At 35.7% G+C, this 18,021-nt stretch overlaps 1 pseudogene; it reads left to right on the top strand.

The window, feature by feature from the left end:
* The first annotated feature begins 283 nt into the window (after positions 1 to 283).
* Positions 284 to 3,129, top strand: LOC132032749 (receptor-like protein Cf-9; annotated as a pseudogene).
* Positions 3,130 to 18,021: the final 14,892 nt, after the last annotated feature.

Below are 18,021 nucleotides of genomic sequence, written 5' to 3'. Positions count from 1 at the left end.
TTTATTTTTGTTTGTTTTAATCTCCACAGAATTTTCTTTGTTTAGGACTGTATTTGAATCGTAGACTGTGTGCTGGTGGAAAATATTAGGAGCAACTGCAGAATTAGACAGATTCTTGATTTTATAGAGAAAGCAGAGTAAAGGAAAAGTATGTTATTCTGTAAGTCAAATACACCAAGTTACACTCTCATCCTAACCAATCAAATTTTTAAACGATTTTGTATTTGAAATGTCTTGCAGTTACTTGGCAGAACTTTAGTAATGAAAGATTAAATAATAGTCTCTTTTTTTTTTGGTTCTGAAATAATAGTCTTCATGGAAAAAGTCTAAATTTTACCGAAAATGACTAGGTGACCTTCTTGGAATTGAGTACTCCAAAGCTACAGAAGTAAATTTTTCTTTGCTTTCTGCTATATATAACGCAATATTATTGAATAGAGGAACAGAGCAAAAAATTCTTGATTTCTTCTCTACCAACTGAATTTTGATCTTTTTAGTAACAGAAATGGGTTATGGAAAACTTGCATTGTTTCTGTTATATATAGCCTTTCTCAGTCAACTTGTTTCCTCTGCATCCTTACCTCATTTGTGCCCCAAAGATCAAGCCCTTGCTCTTCTTCATTTCAAGCATATGTTTTCTATAAATGCTTCTGCTAATTCTTATTGTGATCCTTCTTATCCAACAACACTATCATGGAACAAGAGCACAGATTGTTGCTCATGGGATGGAGTTTATTGTGAGGAGACGACAGGTAAAGTGATTGAGCTTAACCTCCAATGCAGCCAACTTCAAGGCAAGTTTCATTCCAATAGTAGCCTCTTTCTACTCTCCAATCTCAAAAGGCTAAATTTGTCTTATAATGATTTTTCCGGGTTGCTCATTTCGCCTAAATTTGGTGAGTTTTCTAGTTTGAGGCATCTTGATTTGTCGAATTCAGGTTTTTCTAGTCTAATCCCTTCTGAAATCTCTCATCTTTCCAAATTATACGTTCTTCGTATCTAGAATTATCATCCATATGGGCTTAGATTCGGACCTCACAATTTTGAACTGCTCCTTAAGAACTTGACCCAATTAAGAGAGCTTGACCTTAGGTATGTGAACATCTCTTCCACCATTCCTCTAAATTTCTCCTCTTTTTTAACAACTCTAAGTCTTTCAGACACACAGTTATTTGGTATATTGCCCGAAAGAGTTTTCCACCTTTCCAACTTGGAATATCTTGATTCAACATCCAATCCCCAGCTCACTATTAGGTTTCCCACAACCAAATAGAATAGCAGTGCATCCCTCATGGAGTTATATCTTAGTGGTGTGAATTCTACCGGTAAGATACCCGAATCATTTAGCTATCTAACTTCACTGCAAACATTGGAGATGAAATCTTGTAATTTCTCAGGGCCCATTCCTAAACCTATATGGAATCTCACCAGCATAGCGTACTTATATCTTGGGGACAACAACTTGAATGGCCAAATTGAGTGCTTATCAAAGCCGGTCCAACTAAAGCTGCTAGATTTTTCAAACAATTCCCTAACTGGTCTAGTACCTTCTTGTATATTCTCTCTGCCATCACTATATTGGTTAGACTTGAGCAATAACAATTTCACCAAAATTAAGGATTTCAAGTCCAAAACATTGGGATCAGTTGATTTAAGTCACAATCAGCCGCAAGGCCCTATTCCAAATTCACTCCTAAACCAGCAGAGCCTACAATCTCTTTTCCTTGCTCAAAATAATCTCAGTGGACAGATTGCTTCAGCTATCTGCAATCTGAAAACAATGAAAGTGCTAGTTTTGGAAAGTAATAATTTAGAGGGATCAATCCCGGAATGTTTGGGTGAGATGAGTGAGCTTTCGGTTTTGAGTTTAAGCAACAATAGTCTTAGTGGGACAATTAATACAACTTTTAGTATTGGAAACAAACTCTCCATCATTGAATTGGACGTGAATAAGCTACAGGGGAAAGTGCCACCATCTTTGATCAATTGCAAATGTTTGAAAGTTCTTGATTTAGGTAACAATGAGTTGAATGACACATTTCCAAAATGGTTGGGAGCCCTACCTGATTTACAGATTTTAAGTTTGAGATCAAATAAGTTGCATGGCCCTATAAAAGATTCAAGGACCGAAAACTTGTTTGCTCAAATTCAAGTAATAGATCTCTCATCCAATGGATTTAGTGGATATTTACCAGTGAGCCTTTTTGAGAATTTCCACATTATGAAAATAATTGGTGAGAACAGTGGAACCCGAGAGTATGTAGGAGGTATATATGCTGGTTATGGTTACAGAAGTTCTTTGACAGTTACAACAAAGGGGTTGGATCTTGAACTTCCTGGAGTTTTGACTACGAACATAATCATCAATTCTCGAAGAACAGATTTGAAGGTTATATTCCAAGTATTGTTGGAGATCTCATTGGGCTTCGTACGTTGAACTTATCTCACAATGGCTTGGAAGGTCATATACCAACATCACTGCAACATCTATCTGTACTTGAATCGTTGGATCTCTCATCTAACAAAATTGGTGGAGGGATACCGCAACAACTTGCATCTCTCACATCACTTGAAGTCTTAAATCTCTCTCACAATCATCTTGTTGGATGCATCCCCAAAGGAAAACAATTTGATACGTTTGAGAATAGTTCATACCAAGGGAATGATGGATTACGAGGATTTCCTCTCTCAAAAGATTGTGGCGGTGATGATGGGGTACCACAAGCGACAACTCCAGTTGAGCTAGATCAAGGAGAAGGAGATTCAACAATCATCAGTTGGCAGGCGTTTCTCATGGGTTACGGTTGTGGTCTAATTGTTGTACTCTCCGTAATATACATAATGCTGGCAACCCAATATCCAGCATGGTTTTCGAGGATGGTTGACGAATTAGAACACAAAATTATTACGAGAATGCAAAAGCACAAGAAAAGAAAATAGTGTGTTACCTCCAGGTATTCAACTTGATCTTTATCCTTCAGAAGATTCTTTATAAAATCAATGTATATATTCTACCTCCTTCATCCTTAAGCTCTTAACTTTAACTCTTCATTTTTGGGAATTGCAGGATTCATGTCTTTGAGTTGCTGGGATGCAATAGAAGCTTTACTTTCCGAGCTTGTGATTTTAAAAGAAAGATTTTTTTTGAAAAACAATGTATATATATTCTCCTTCTACCTCCTTCATCCTTAAAGCTCTTAACTTTGAATCTTCATTTTTTAAAATTGCATGATTCAAGTTTATTATGTTGCTGGTGATGCAAATATAAGCTTTTACTTTCCTAGTTTGTGATGTTTCATGAAGTGTTTGTTACCATATGAATAGAACCATGAGTTTTCGTTTATCAATTGTTTGTTACATACTCAGTCTATATTATTAGTTAGCTAATTGGATTCAACTGCAAAGTTCAGTTAATAAATCTATGAGGTTATCTCATCTTTTTTCTTAATTACATTAAGTAATTTCAATAGCAAGCTAAACATTTACCTATTAAGAATGTCCTTGATGATATGATTAATTGGCTTAAATATAAGATTACTCTAAAGTGCAAACATATAACTTCTAAACGTAAAAGCATTTGAGTGTTTAATCCAAAATCTTAAGGCAATCGAGAAAGTACTTCAAGACTGATAAACCTCTATGCATAGGAATGTTCAAGTTTTCTGATGAATAATATTTGGGGCTAAGTTTCAATGCAAGGCGTTGATACGCTGGATCAATTCCAAAGAAAAAATATGTTCTGGTGTCGTTCAAAACTCACCTCTGGCGGAAATCAAAAAGAGAAAAAATCATATCGTGATGATTAATACTTCTATTACTAAATAATCGTTACTCCATGTGAGTCGAAAATTGCCCTTGTCTATATTTTGCTAGTTTTCCTTGTAAAAAGAATCGAAAATATGTCCCTCTATTTTTTGTATTTACCAATTTCTTAATAAATTTCAAATGTTTCTTTAAGAAAAAGCATCAAATATGCTCTTTTTGGGCTGCCTTTTTTCACTTGATCACGAAACAAATTCAAAACTTATAACTCCATTTCTTCTTTTGTTCAACATGTCCTGCTTTTGGAATATTTCTGCTAGTTCAATCCACTTGAGTTCAGGCTTGCATCAAGCAGAATTAATTTATATTATTCATACCACTAATCGTTACTTAGGGACGGATTTATAGCATTCGTTATGGAATTACGAGAACTCAGTAGCTTATACCCGAACCATGTATATATTAAGAAATTTTCTGAATATCTGTAAATATTTAATTGTAAAGCTAAAGATTTATATAGTATTAACTTGAGATCGTTGTAGGAACTCATAATTCATAAACTTAAAATTTTGGATCTCCCGATTGTCTCAAAAGTAAAATGATACGAGAAGAGAAGACGTGGAAAGGGAAATAAAGGAAATATTATTGTTGGAAATGGGGTCAAGAGATGTAAAATAAGTTGAAAATGAAATGATCGTGTATCAAAGGAGAGAGTAAGTGAAAAGAAAAGTAGAGGAGGTGAATTATTGGAACAAGTACCAATCATCATTTTTTTTCTTTTTTTGTAATAAAAAATTGCTCCATAACAAAATAGCACTGCTAACAGGATGGTCAGTCGATAGCGGAAGCAAAACTTTGTCACAACTCTATGACTAGTCACCAAATTAACAAATGAAAAATAATTGGCTGACATCATAAGTATACATGTTGATTCTTCAACCAATCCACATACAGCACGCAAACCCAAGCTGCTATTAAAGTTGCAGTACAAAATTGAACTTCAGACGACTAGTATTAAAGGTAAAAATCACCGTGCTCTCACCATTATCAACAACCTTGATGGCTTGATCATCAACACCTCCATCTTGACAAGCGAGGGTAGCTCAAGTGGTTAAGCACCTCTACCATCAACCGGTAGGTTGAAGGTTTGAGTCGCGCTGGGGGGGAAGTGAGAACCCGCTTTTTTCCAGTTTTCTAACAACTTCTTGTTATTAGGATGCTGACAGGACCAACAGTTGCACAATTTTTGTGCAAAATAGCTTGCTTCGATTCACTCATCTATCTTAATTTATTAACAAGGGATCTGAGCTGTGAGAAATTAAAATAGTTATGGACACATTTACGAAACGAGATAGGTCGCCGCTTTGAATGAAACAAAGTACGTTCTCTCTTCTCTTTCATCTCTCTATTTATTTTTGTTTGTTTCAATTCTCCACAGATTTTTCTTTGTTTAGGCACAAGTAGAGATATGCTTGTAGCTCCGACCTGGTGGGTTGTTTAGATATTGGGTAGAGCTGCAAAAAAATCTTAGAAATAATAGTCTCCTTTTTTTGTTTGGTTCTGAAATAATAGTCTTCATGGAATAAGTCTAAATTTTATCGAAAATGACTAGGTGACCTTCCTGCAATTGAGTACTCCAAAGCTACGATAGTAAATTTTTCTTTGCTTTCTACTATATATAACTCAATATTATTGAATAGAGGAATAGAGCAAAAATTTCTTGATTTCTTCTCTACTAACTTAATTTGTATAATTTTTAGTACGGAAATCGGTTATCAAAAACTTGAATTGTTTCTGCTATATATAGCTTTCTCAGTCAACTTATTTCCTTTTCATCCTTACCTCATTTGTGCCCCACTGATCAAGCCCTTGCTCTTAATTAACTTTAACTCTTCATTTTTGAAAATTACAAGATTCAAGTCTAATATGTTGCTGGTGATGCAAATATAAGCCTTTATCTTCATAATTTGTGATTTTTCTGAAGTGTTTGTTATCTTCTTATGAATAAGACATTTGTTTTCTTCCTTTGAGACAGCCAAATTTATTTTCATTTACTTAATAGTGTTTTACATAGAGATTATTAGCAGAGTACATGGCCTCAACTTGTATGATTCATCCTCATTATTATTAGTTGAGTAATTGGGCTCAAGCATAAATTCAGTTAATAAATAATTGAGGTTATCTTGACCTTTGTTATATAATTCTATAGCAGGCATTTTGTTTACAGAGGAGGACGATGAACAAATCGGACAAGAACAGGTGGAGCGATCTTTTAATCGACTTAATATTGATATATCAAAATATGCTCTGGTATCGTTCAAAACTCAGCTCAGGCGGAAAACAAAGAAAAAATCGTATCATGATGATGAGTACTTCTACTACTAAATAATCGCCACTCCTTGTGAGTCTGAAATCACACTTGTCTATATTTTGCTAATGTCATACGTTTAAAAGTCAAAAAGAATCGAGATATGTCAACTTTGATTTGTAGAGGTACTGCTCAAGTCCCCAATGCTCTTTGTATTTTTCCTATTAATTTCAATTGATTCTTTTGAATAAACATCAGTATAAAGCCCCTCTAGCTCCGCCCCTGGTACTAATCACCATTTTTTAAAATGAAAATTGCTCCACAACATGAAAGTCCAACAGTAACTAAAGTAACAAAAGAAAAAGAATTGGCTAACACCTCAACTATATGTATTGAATCTTCAACCAATTAATCTACATAAAGCAGACAAATTTGTCACACCCCAACCTAGGGGTGTGGCCTGCAACTGGCACCCGAAGGGCCGAGCGAACCAACTGTGATATCTGAACTCTGTAACATGAATCATAGGCCGACAAGGCCGCTGAATAACAATTGTAAGAAGTATATTATGTCAACCTGCAAGCAGAAAAGGCCCACCAACATATATATGCATAACTAGGGCCGACAAGGCCACAACCAAGAAAGACAACTAGTCAGAAGATCGGCAAGGCCAAACACAACACCTGTACACTGACTGATAGTCTGTAAGCCTCTAAGAGCACTAATATGCATCAACTGGTCCGGACAGGACCCCGACGTACCCATAGCCATACTCATAATATATATATACATGCATGCATTCCTACTCAAGACTCGACCAACAACCTCGAGAATGGAGTGCGGCAACCAACCGGCGAACATTTGGTACCCTACCAGGGTGGCACACCAACCTGTCTATCTGTACTTGTGGGCATGATCACAACGCACAAAAAGCAGGGGCGGACCCATGTGTCAATTTTTGGTGCTCGAGCACCCATTAACCATAGCGGATACTCTATGTTGACATATAGAAAATATTGAATTTTTGGTATAAAATAATAAATAAAGACCCAACAAGCAATTAAAGATCTTGGTGCTTTGGTTGAAAGGTTTGTAGGCTTTAGGCTAAGCCATGAAGGAGTAGAGTTCAAATTCTACTCAAAACAATATATTTTTTTGCTGATTTTAAGGTGAGCACCCAGGACCATTGAATCCTTGGTCCGCCACTGGCAAAAAGGGGCATCGGTACGAAAGATGTACCGAGTATGTAAGGCGGTAAGCATAAACATAACATAAGCATAAGAGATACAGATAACATGGGAAGAGATGTAGAGACAACCTGAAACTCTCAACGAGGCCACTGAGAGCGACCATAATCATGACATAAATGTAAATGCATGCTCGTAGAATCATCCCTCACTGTGGAGGCACATCATATCATATAATAAAAAATCTCTCTGTGGGGTGAGCTCATCATCATAACATCATCTCTGCCCAACTTATCAGTGGCAATACACAGCTACGTGCTTACCCGGCCGCTACACAAATTGGCTCGGTAAAGAAAGAAATACATCTAGGTGCACAGCTACGTGCCTACCGGCTCCCTACAACACGGCCCGGTAAAGAAAGAAATCCGTCTATATATATATGCAATGCAAGACTGACATCAGAGGAGACATCACAGAAAGAGTCGGAGTGACCTATCGTCGTTATTCCCCGACTATCGTTATTCTCGCTACGTTCTTTATCTTTTCAATTCATGAAACAACAAATGTGGAGAATAGGAGATATACTTCAATAAGGATTATATAAGTGATAAAGATCGGCTCAATTGAATAAAATACCATTAGCTCAACTTCAACAGGAAGAATAACATAGTGAACAACCTTTTTCCAATCGACAAGAATGATACAAGGTGCGGGAAAGTACTACAACACAAGCCATATATAAATCAAGGAAACAACCTTCACCATTAGGGAATGAAATCAACTCAACTTTAAGGGGGAAAGTACCACGATGAACATTATACTTCTCTCGGTAAACAAGAAAGATAAGAAATGTGAGAAAGTATTTCAATGTGAACTATTCATGAGAAGAAGTAAGGTTAATCATTTTGGAACACCCTCGGTACATGTTTAATTGAAGACCTTTCAAATGATAACCAAACGGAATATGGAAGTATAGAGAGTTCTTTTATACAAGTCATATAGGAAGGGGAGATTAGCTCATTCATTCTTGGATATGATCAACACAAGTTAACGGGATAACGTTTAAAAAAAATGCATTCGAATTATAGCCATGCCAAGAAAAGAAGAGAAAAGCCCTACATACCTCGTGTTGCCAATACGATCCAACAACGAACTCGTCGTAACTAGTATGCCAATCCTATAACAAGGTGTACATGAATGAACTTAGATGCTAGTATATCGCGTATATCAAAAGATAAATCGATTCTAAAATGAAACGGGTAGCATTTCCCCTATTCTTTAACGACCATAACTCAATCAACAAAACCAACAACAACTACCTCATATAAGCCTCTTTAAACTCAAAATGTCAACTTCCAAAGATATACACCAAAACAGCCCAATATACGCTTCGTATACGATATCTTTATACACTTTCTTCTTCCAAGTTCAAGAACAACAACATAACAACCTCAACCCCCACTTATATTTCAGAAAATCCAGCCACAATAACTCGAAATCATATTCCAAATCAGTCCACAAAACTAAGAAGAGCTCTAGCATGTATCCTAACTTCTCTTCCACAATTTCTTTATCTAACAAGTTGACTAAAGACTAAACTAACTCAAGAACATAGAGAAAAGATATAATCTTACCTCAATCACACAAGAACAACCTTAATCTTAGGATACTTCACCAAGAAGAAAAGCTTCAACTTCAACACAAAGTAATCCCGAACTTGCTTTTAAAGAACTTGAAGTATTTTTGTAAAAAGGAAACCCCCTATAATTGTTGCTGCACTTCGTTGAATATAGAAAGATGGAAAAAAAATATTTGCAGTACTTCATCAAACTTGAAAGATGGAGAAAGTTATACAGAGCTCTTCGTTGAAATTTGGAAGAATGGAGAAAATGATACTTGCTAGTACTTTTTATATTAATAGCTTAGGTGGTGGAGTATTTTTTTCTTCATAAGTACTTATCAACTACTTATATTATTAATATATATAATCAAGTAAATATCTTCTAGTAAAAAGACATTATCACATGACCACACATGGAGCAAAGACAAAGAATTAAATATTTTATCCTTTCTCAAGGTCCTATTATTAAAATATTAATAAATCATGGGAATTTTTTTTAAAAAAAAATTAATATAAACTAATATCTCATAAAAAGTAAAATATTTACAAAACATATTTCATCAAGTTCTATTTTTTTTTTTTTTTTGGTCGAACACAAAGTACAAATTTTTGTACTATTATTTCTCAAATCAGTAAAAAGATAACCTTATTTTCTTAAGAGAAAATAATTTCTATCTTTACAATAAGGAAAATTCCATTTATAAATTAACTTCCTCATATCATGTGTATAATTTAAAGCATATACAAAAAGTAGTAGCAATTTTAACGATATAAAATCATATTTATCAATTTTTCACAAAAAGGGTTTCACTTAACAGAAAATACATTATCAAGGCTATATATAATAGTTTCGAAACTCGTCAAATTTATTGATCTTACGTCTATAACCTCTCTGAATCCATATTGATCAACTCGTGGCGCATCTTAATGTAAACGTACGGGATGTTACAAAATTAAAGCTGCCATATAAGTTTGCAGTAAAAAATTGAACTTCAGATGACAAGACTTAATGGTAAACTCATCATGCTCTCACCAATATCAACAACCTTGACGGCTTGATCATCAACAACCTTGACGTCCTTGATCAGCAGATGGACTCGCCCCTTATGTTTACACCAATGGCTCCCTGAACGACCGTATTCCTTGTACTTCCCAGAGCATTCCATTCTCAAGCTCTGTGTAGGGAAATAAACCAACACATTTGCATATAATTTTTCTCTGATTCTCCCTCTGAAGAACTTGCTTAACAATTAAAGTGGAGACGAGAGGCCAATAGAAACCAATCATCACTTGAATCATGTCGAGTGGCATAAAGTGTAGCCCGCTTTTTTCCAGCTTTCTAACAACTTCTTGAGCAGAAATGCACCACTAGTTGCACGACTTTTGTGCAAAATAACCACTTCGATTCATTCGGCTATCTTAGTTTATCGACAACAGATTTGAGCTGAGAGATATTAACATTCCATCGAGTTTATAAGGCCGACATTTGCACTGTCCACCACAGCATCGAATGGACCATGCTTCTGAAGCCACTCCTGAAATTACACAAAATTAGCAAAACTTCTCTGTTATAAAGTTCAATAGTCCATCTCAGTCCAACCATTCTTTTTTTTTTTCCCTGAGCATTACAAATGCTAGCACAATTGAGCTACAAGCGCGCCGTGGATTAGTCTTTCAAATTTTTTCAAAAAAATCTATAGAAATTGTCAGTTGCTACAAGTAATGTTACTTCTATGGGGACAAGTATTTTCTGGTGTCAATCTTTCGAACAAAGTCCAACACAATCATCCATCTTTTCATATCTGGAAAAAAAAATGATATTCAAGATGATACAAAAATATTGGTACTATTATATTGAATGGAAATTTACAAATCCTTTAAAGTTTAAACAGAAGGATTTTTTCAAAAAGAAAGACTACCGAGCGATGGACCTTGAAAGTTATCGAATTGAAGATGGAGAGACGACATATTCACGAGTTTCCAAAATCAGAAAGAGAACCACTAATACTGTTAAGTCCTTTATTTTTCTGAATTCTACTGGCTAATTAATCTTCGAAATGCGTATTTACTACTGCTCTTTATTTTTCTGAATTCTATTGGCTAATTAATCTTCGAAATGTGTATTTACTACTGCTTTATCTTTAGTATATCTAGTGATTAGGAGAAGAGACTTGAAGCACAATTGGCGCATAAAACATTGTGATCCAGATGAAAACAAATTCACATGAACACTGTAATATGCAGTGATAAAGTTTTGTTTGTTGGTAGATTTTATTTAAAAATTCTATTATCTACACAAAAACTCGTACACTGACTTGTGAACAACGTGAAACTCTTGGTATTTCTACTTTTTTCGATTGACTACTACAAAAGTAGTGAGGTGTCAAAAAGGGATCTTCCATTTAAACAATAACTTGCATAAAGACACCTGCAAAATTTGGGATCGAGGGTAATGTTTAAAGCCTTAATTGAGATAGACAGGAACACACAATTGAGTGATAGAATTGCTAGTGAATGAAAGCCATGTGGATTTGACACTTTACTCAGGAAGGATACAAATAGAACCGTTTGTCTTTAAATGATGTTTATCGTGATCAATATTGTTCAGATTAATCAATTAGCAAACTGCTCCACAATTTCAAAATTCCGAGGTGAAGAAAAAGATGCAGAAAAAAAAAAGTAGAAAACAAAAAGAAATACCTCATCAAACAGACTTTGGAACCAGGTTTGCCGTGAAGTCTCACAAAAATTTATCATCTCCTTGATCTGTCTAGCTATGTTAGCTTGAGCTCACAGACAAATTCAAAATAAAAAATTGATGAATGTTTACCTGCTAAGACTGCAACAACAACACAACAACAACATACCCATCTGTTCAAAACGCATATGCAGTGCTTCAATCTCTGTGCAAAAACCATATGCAGTCTCCTTCTTTAGCTGATTTTGATGAGTCGAGATTTCATCCCCAAGCAGGCTCATTGCAAATAGAAGCTGCTGCAGTCATCAGCTCTACTAAATAAAACTGTGAGCAGGAACCTTGTGTATTCCAGCATCTAACACTGCTTTTCTCAAATCAGCAGCATGGTCCCACCTCTCTAACCCAGCATAAATGCTTGAGAGTTGCACATATCTCCCAGAATGATTCGGTTGCGACTTAAGCAATAGTTGTGCTACTTCATTTCCCAACTCAATAGCTCCATGAAGCCTACAAGCACCCATCAGATCACCCAACACAGATGCATCAGCTTCAAAACGCATCTTTTTTATAAAGTTGTAAGCTTCCTGTAGTAGCCCAGCTCTCCCCTGCTTCTCTCTACCATTCAAAGCCAGGGAAGAAATCATAGCATTCCAAGAACAAATCTTCTTGATAACCATTGCATCAAATACCCTCAAAGCATATACCAAACAACCCACTTCCCGTAAAACGCGATCAATGTCGTCGTCATGAAGACGCTCAACTCATTCTTTACCATGTAAGCATGTACTTGCCTCCCTAGATATAACGCCACACCGACATTCAAAAACGTGCAAGAAGAAAGAATACTAACAAAAGTAGCCTCGTTCGGCTTCAATAAACTGCACTTCAGATCCTCGTGCACCATCATTTTCTCGAAAAAACTTAACAGCAACCTCAGAGCACCCGTTCTTCACGGCATTCCAACAGACTAAACATTGTCAGCACCTAAGATCATTGGGAACTACTTAATTAATGAGCAGTCAAAGACATTTTTCATTGTCTCACGAAATAAAAGAGAACTGAAAAACTTATCTGTATCCGATGATTATACCAAGCAAATAGATGCATGAAATGTGTTTGTACATAAATTAGCACTTAATCATGGTTTGACCAGGTATTCAACTTATATGATCACTTTCTATAAAGTATATGTACGTCTGTATTCGACTGCACAGTTCAGTTAATAAATTTCTCGTGTTTTTTCTTAATTTTATCAAGTAATTTCAATGGCAAGCTGAACGTTATCCTGTTAACACTATCTTTGATATGCTAGATCACTGAACAATAGATTGAAAATCAATTACAAGAGCTTGAGCTTCACTCAGTGAGCATTTCTTCAACTAATCCTCCAAATTTCTCTTCTTACGTAACAATGTAAACACAAAGTTATATCATATATGGGATATTACCTGAAAGAGTTTTTCACCTTTCAATGACCAAACGGAACAGTTATATATCTCTCTATGTAATCCCACTTGTGGGATTACACTGGGTATGTTGTCGTTGTTGTATGCATTTATATCTCTCTGTTATGAATTTTACAGAAATATATGAACCAAGCGACTATCTCCTACTCCTATTTGACTGATAAACAGAAATTTTACATAACTTGAATCCCTAGACCTTTTATTCAATTCCCTAGCTGGTCCAATTACTTCCAGTGTTAGTGGACTATAATTAGATGATACATACTGGATATCATCCCTACGATCACTAGATTATTTAGACTTGAGGACAAACAACAACAACAACATACCCAATGTAATCCCATGAAGTGCGGTCTGGGGAGGTAGAGTGTACAGACCTTACCCCCACCTAGGAGGTAGAGAGGCTATTTCCGATAGACCCTCGGCTCTAAGAATCCTGGATATCCTCCCTCCGATCACTAAATTATTTATGTGATGACAAAAATAGTTTTATTGTTGTATTGTTATAGTAGGTAAAGTTTAGTTAGTTTAAGCCAATCATAATGGATAAAGTGGAGTGACTATTCTTGAAATTGACCCTATTTTTTATATATATTACAACAACAACAACAACATGCCCAATGTAGTCCACAAGTGGGGTCTGAGTAGGATGTAGGCAGAACTTACCCCTACCTTTTTGTGGGTAGAGAGGATGTTTTCAATAGACCCTCGATATTTAGAGAGAGGATGTTTCCGATAGACTCTCGATATTTAGAGAGAGGATGTTTCCGATAGGCCCTCGATATTTAGACTTGAGAAAAACAATTAATTTCATTGGCCAAGTTGAGGAATACAATTCCAAAACATAGTCTTGGATTTATTTAGGGCAAAAATCAACTGCAAGGTCTTATTCCAAAATCACTCCTAAACCACATAATTTCATCAAATGCAAAAGGGTCAAAGAAGAAACCCCAGCAAAGCAAAAAGTTCCAAACTTTGAAACTTTTGCCCACAAAAATTTGCAAGAGACAAAACAGTACCTTAAAGATTCAGCCTTAAACATTTCATTATACTATCAAAGAAGACATACAGTTTGGCTCATTTATAAGTAAAGAATGTAGCAAGAAAGAAAGAAAAAGTTACCTTTAAGCTGCAAATTCTTGAATTTTAACCAAGTGGCGACTCTGAATAAATAAATAATCATTTCTCAAAACGTCACTTCAATTAGAAAAACCCTTCTTTAAATAAAACCTCATGTCCTTCGGGGTGCGAAAAAGGGGTGTGACATATCTGGCGACTCCGCTGGGGATAACCAGAATTCAAGCTTTATATATAGACTTATGTTTGACTTTCCTTATTTCTTAGATTTATATTGTGTTTGTCGGCCAAATGTGCTCTTTGCGCTTATTTACCGCTTTGATATTTTGTGACTGTATATATAAACTATCTTCTCTCGCATACCCCTCTGAGTCTCTTAACACATTCACCACTGTTCACTGTGTGTGCAGTTACGCTCCACAAAACTTTCTGTGTTAGATGAGCCTATGTGTGGTTACGCTCCTGGTTCAAGTTTATTAGTCACATATGTTAGGCAGGGTTGGACCACCAGTGAAGCCGAAAAAGCTCTGCTACCAGCAATTTGACACTTTCCCAGCTCGAGTTGTCTGCTCGGGTAAGCCAGTCTAGATACCTTCTCCTTCAGGATGTTAAACCTAGCAGAATAAGCCACAAGCAATGATTATCCCTAGTTGGCTATGCTTTGTTTGCATTATTTGCATTTGACTTAGTGGGACTCGGCACAAGGGTCGGGCCTGTCTAGGACAGGTACCCATTTCTTTGACCAGCATGTGCATCCTTATCTGGCTATTTGTTGCATCTTTAAGGGTAAAAGGGTCGTTTGATGGACTGATATTTCGAGTGGTGGTGTGTGGAAAGAAAAGAAATGAGGGAAAGGTTTGAAAGGAATAGAGGATTTTTTGATAAATAAATAAAAAAATCTTGTTTTGTAGGAGTTCTTATGCATTTTAAAAATTCCAAAAAGATTTTACTTTATTTTTTTATTTATTTCTTAACAAAAATCACAAAAATTTTATTTTAGTTTCTTCAGCATAGTTCAAGGTTAGAAAACAAAAACAAAAAAGATTTTCCTTTCTATATCATTTTTACAAAAATGAAAAAAAAATAGTAGTATTTCAAGTCAATTCAATCGTCCAATAGGGACGAACTACGCACACCTGATTCTCGTCCATCAAAAGCGACGATACATAGGCAGCCCTTCCCGGGTTCGGTGATCTTTATTCAGAAATTCCAAAAAAAAAAAAGAGTTTTATTTTGTATTCAAAAATCCAAATCCTTATTCAAATAAACCCAAAAAAAGAGTTCTTTTAATGCCTCTTAATTAAAAAAAAAGAGGGAGAGTGAGAGAGAAAGATAAAAATATTTTTTCCCTTTACGTATCTTTTAGGATTCAGTCTTTTGATAATTCAAAATCAAAAAAGATTTTTTTAGACTTCATAGTTTCTTTAATTTTTAAAAAAAAATAGAGAGAAAGAAAATTCAGAAACAAGTTTTGTTAATTACTTTACGCCAAAACTTCACAAACTACACAAAGATCTGATTCATGTTCAACATGATACGCAGGCAACCCAAGTCGGGTTCGATCGAATTATTTTCAACAAAAAAAAAAAAGAAACCAAAAAAAGAGCAGTGAAAGAAAGGGAAAAGAGTGGAAAGATAAAGAGAGATAATCATAGAAAGAAAAGAGTGACAGTAAAATGAGTAAACTAAGAGGTGTAGAAAGGAAAAATGCAAGGGAAAATGAAAAATCGAGCGAAAATGGGGATGATGCCAAAATAACATTGTTACCCTTAGAATCATAGTAGAACTAATGAATTATGAATATGTGCATTGCACGCAGTTCCCTAACTCACTTGTTTTTACTCATGATGTTTGATTTTAGAAGGTGGTTGTTTTGTGGTTTTTAAAACTGGCGACTCATCCTTACAACAGAAGGTCGAAAACCAAAAAGGCAATGGCAACTAACGAGGACACTGGGTTGGTTGACGCAAGTGCTCAAACACAATTGATTGACCAAAACTTGGGGTTAGTCGAAGAAGTGAGAATGTTAAAACAACACATGGCAAACATGTATCAGGCTTGGATGACTGGTCAGGCACCACCTCCACCACCTCCTGACTTCCCAGATATTTTCCCTACTGTGTTGACCTTAACCTGAGCTCCGCTTACTGTGCCTGGTGATCCATCTAACAATGGGCCTATGTTCAAAACCCCTGATGCTTAGCTCTGTACTCCAGAACCGACTTTAAATGTCTCTAATCCATATGGTTATAACTCTCACCTTGAGCCACCCATTAATGCTGAAAAACTTGTTGTGACTGCGGATGATGAGCAAATGACTAGAAAGATGAAAAGCTTGGAGCAATCCATAAGAAACTTGCAAGGTCAAGAAGGCCATAAGAGTGTTTCATACAAAGACTTGTGCATGTTTCCTAATGTTCACTTGCCCTCCAGTTTTAAGACTCCAAAGTTTGACAAGTACGATGGGCATGCTGATCCTATGGCCCATTTGAAGAGGTATTGCAATCAGTTAGGAGGAGTTGGAGGTATGGACGAGCTCGCTTATAGCCTACTTTAGTGAGAGCATAATAGGAATAGCCTCGGATTGGTTCACGGATCTGGACGTTATTAAGTGGCATACTTGGGATGACATGGCTCAAGAGTTTGTGTGACAATTTCAGTATAATATAGACATTACTTCAGATAAAATGTCCATGACAAAGGTGTAGAAGAAATCTATAGAAATTTTCAGGGAATTCGCCATTAGGTGGAGAGAGCAGGCTGCTAGAGTAAAGCCTCCAATGGCAGAGGTGAGGTGGTGGATACTTTTCTCCAAGCCCAAACTGAAGAATACTATCAACACATGCTCTCAGCACTAGGCAAACTGTTCATTGAGGTCATTAAGATGGGGGAAATAATGGAAGATGGAATAAAAACAGGACGCATCATGAGTTTTGCTGACATGAAAGTAAATGCTGAAGTAACTCAAAATGGTTCAGGAAGCCTGAGGGAAAATGATGATGTAGACATGGTTATACCAGAAGAATACTATCAACACATGCTCTCAAAGACTAGGCAAACTGTTCATCGAGGTCATTAAGATGCACTACAAGAAAAACCCGAATTGCCAACCGATTTTACCAACAACCCAAATCCGTTAGCAAATTAGCAACAAATTACTAACATATTAGTAACCAAATTGTTTTTTAGAATTTAGCAAGGGATTTCTAACGGATTACCAACCAAAATTTTACTAACTAAATATTTTAGTTGGTAAATATGGCGGGAAAAAATGGCGCCTAATTTAGCAACTTATACAAACGGTTTACCAACCAAATATTACCAACAAACACCTTTCGTTGGTAATATTATCAACGGACATATATCGCTGGTAAATATGATAGTAAGAAATAGTATAGTTTATTAACAGATTACCAACAAATTACCAACCAACCATTTACCAACGACGAATTTTTGTTGCTAATTTTACCAACCAATTAAAAATACGTTGGTAAATTACCAACAGATTGTTATTTGTTGGTAAAGTTGCTAACTAATACTCAATCGGTTGGAAATTCTTACCAATGGATTAAGATTGTGGTTTGCAAATTAGTAACATATTACAATTAGTTGGTAATATACCAACCGATAACTAATCCATTGGCAAAATTTACCAACCGATACATCTTTAGTTGGTAGTATTACATACAAATGCTAAATCAATTCGTAATTACTACCAATTGAGGTCAAATTCATTAGTAAATTACCAACTGATATTGAAACAGTTGGTAAATTTACCAAACGAGAAGTTAAAGTGGTTGGTAAATCACCAATTGGTGCTCAAACGGTTGGTAAATATAAGGATGGTGCTAAATCGATTGATATTTTCGACGAATTTGACATTAAATAATAAATTTAGTGAT

The sequence above is a fragment of the Lycium ferocissimum genome, chromosome 10 (assembly GCF_029784015.1).
Source record: "Lycium ferocissimum isolate CSIRO_LF1 chromosome 10, AGI_CSIRO_Lferr_CH_V1, whole genome shotgun sequence".
NCBI lineage: Eukaryota > Viridiplantae > Streptophyta > Magnoliopsida > Solanales > Solanaceae > Lycium > Lycium ferocissimum.
The sequence above is the reverse complement of the archived record's forward strand: the minus strand, read 5'-3'. Positions and strand labels throughout refer to the sequence as shown.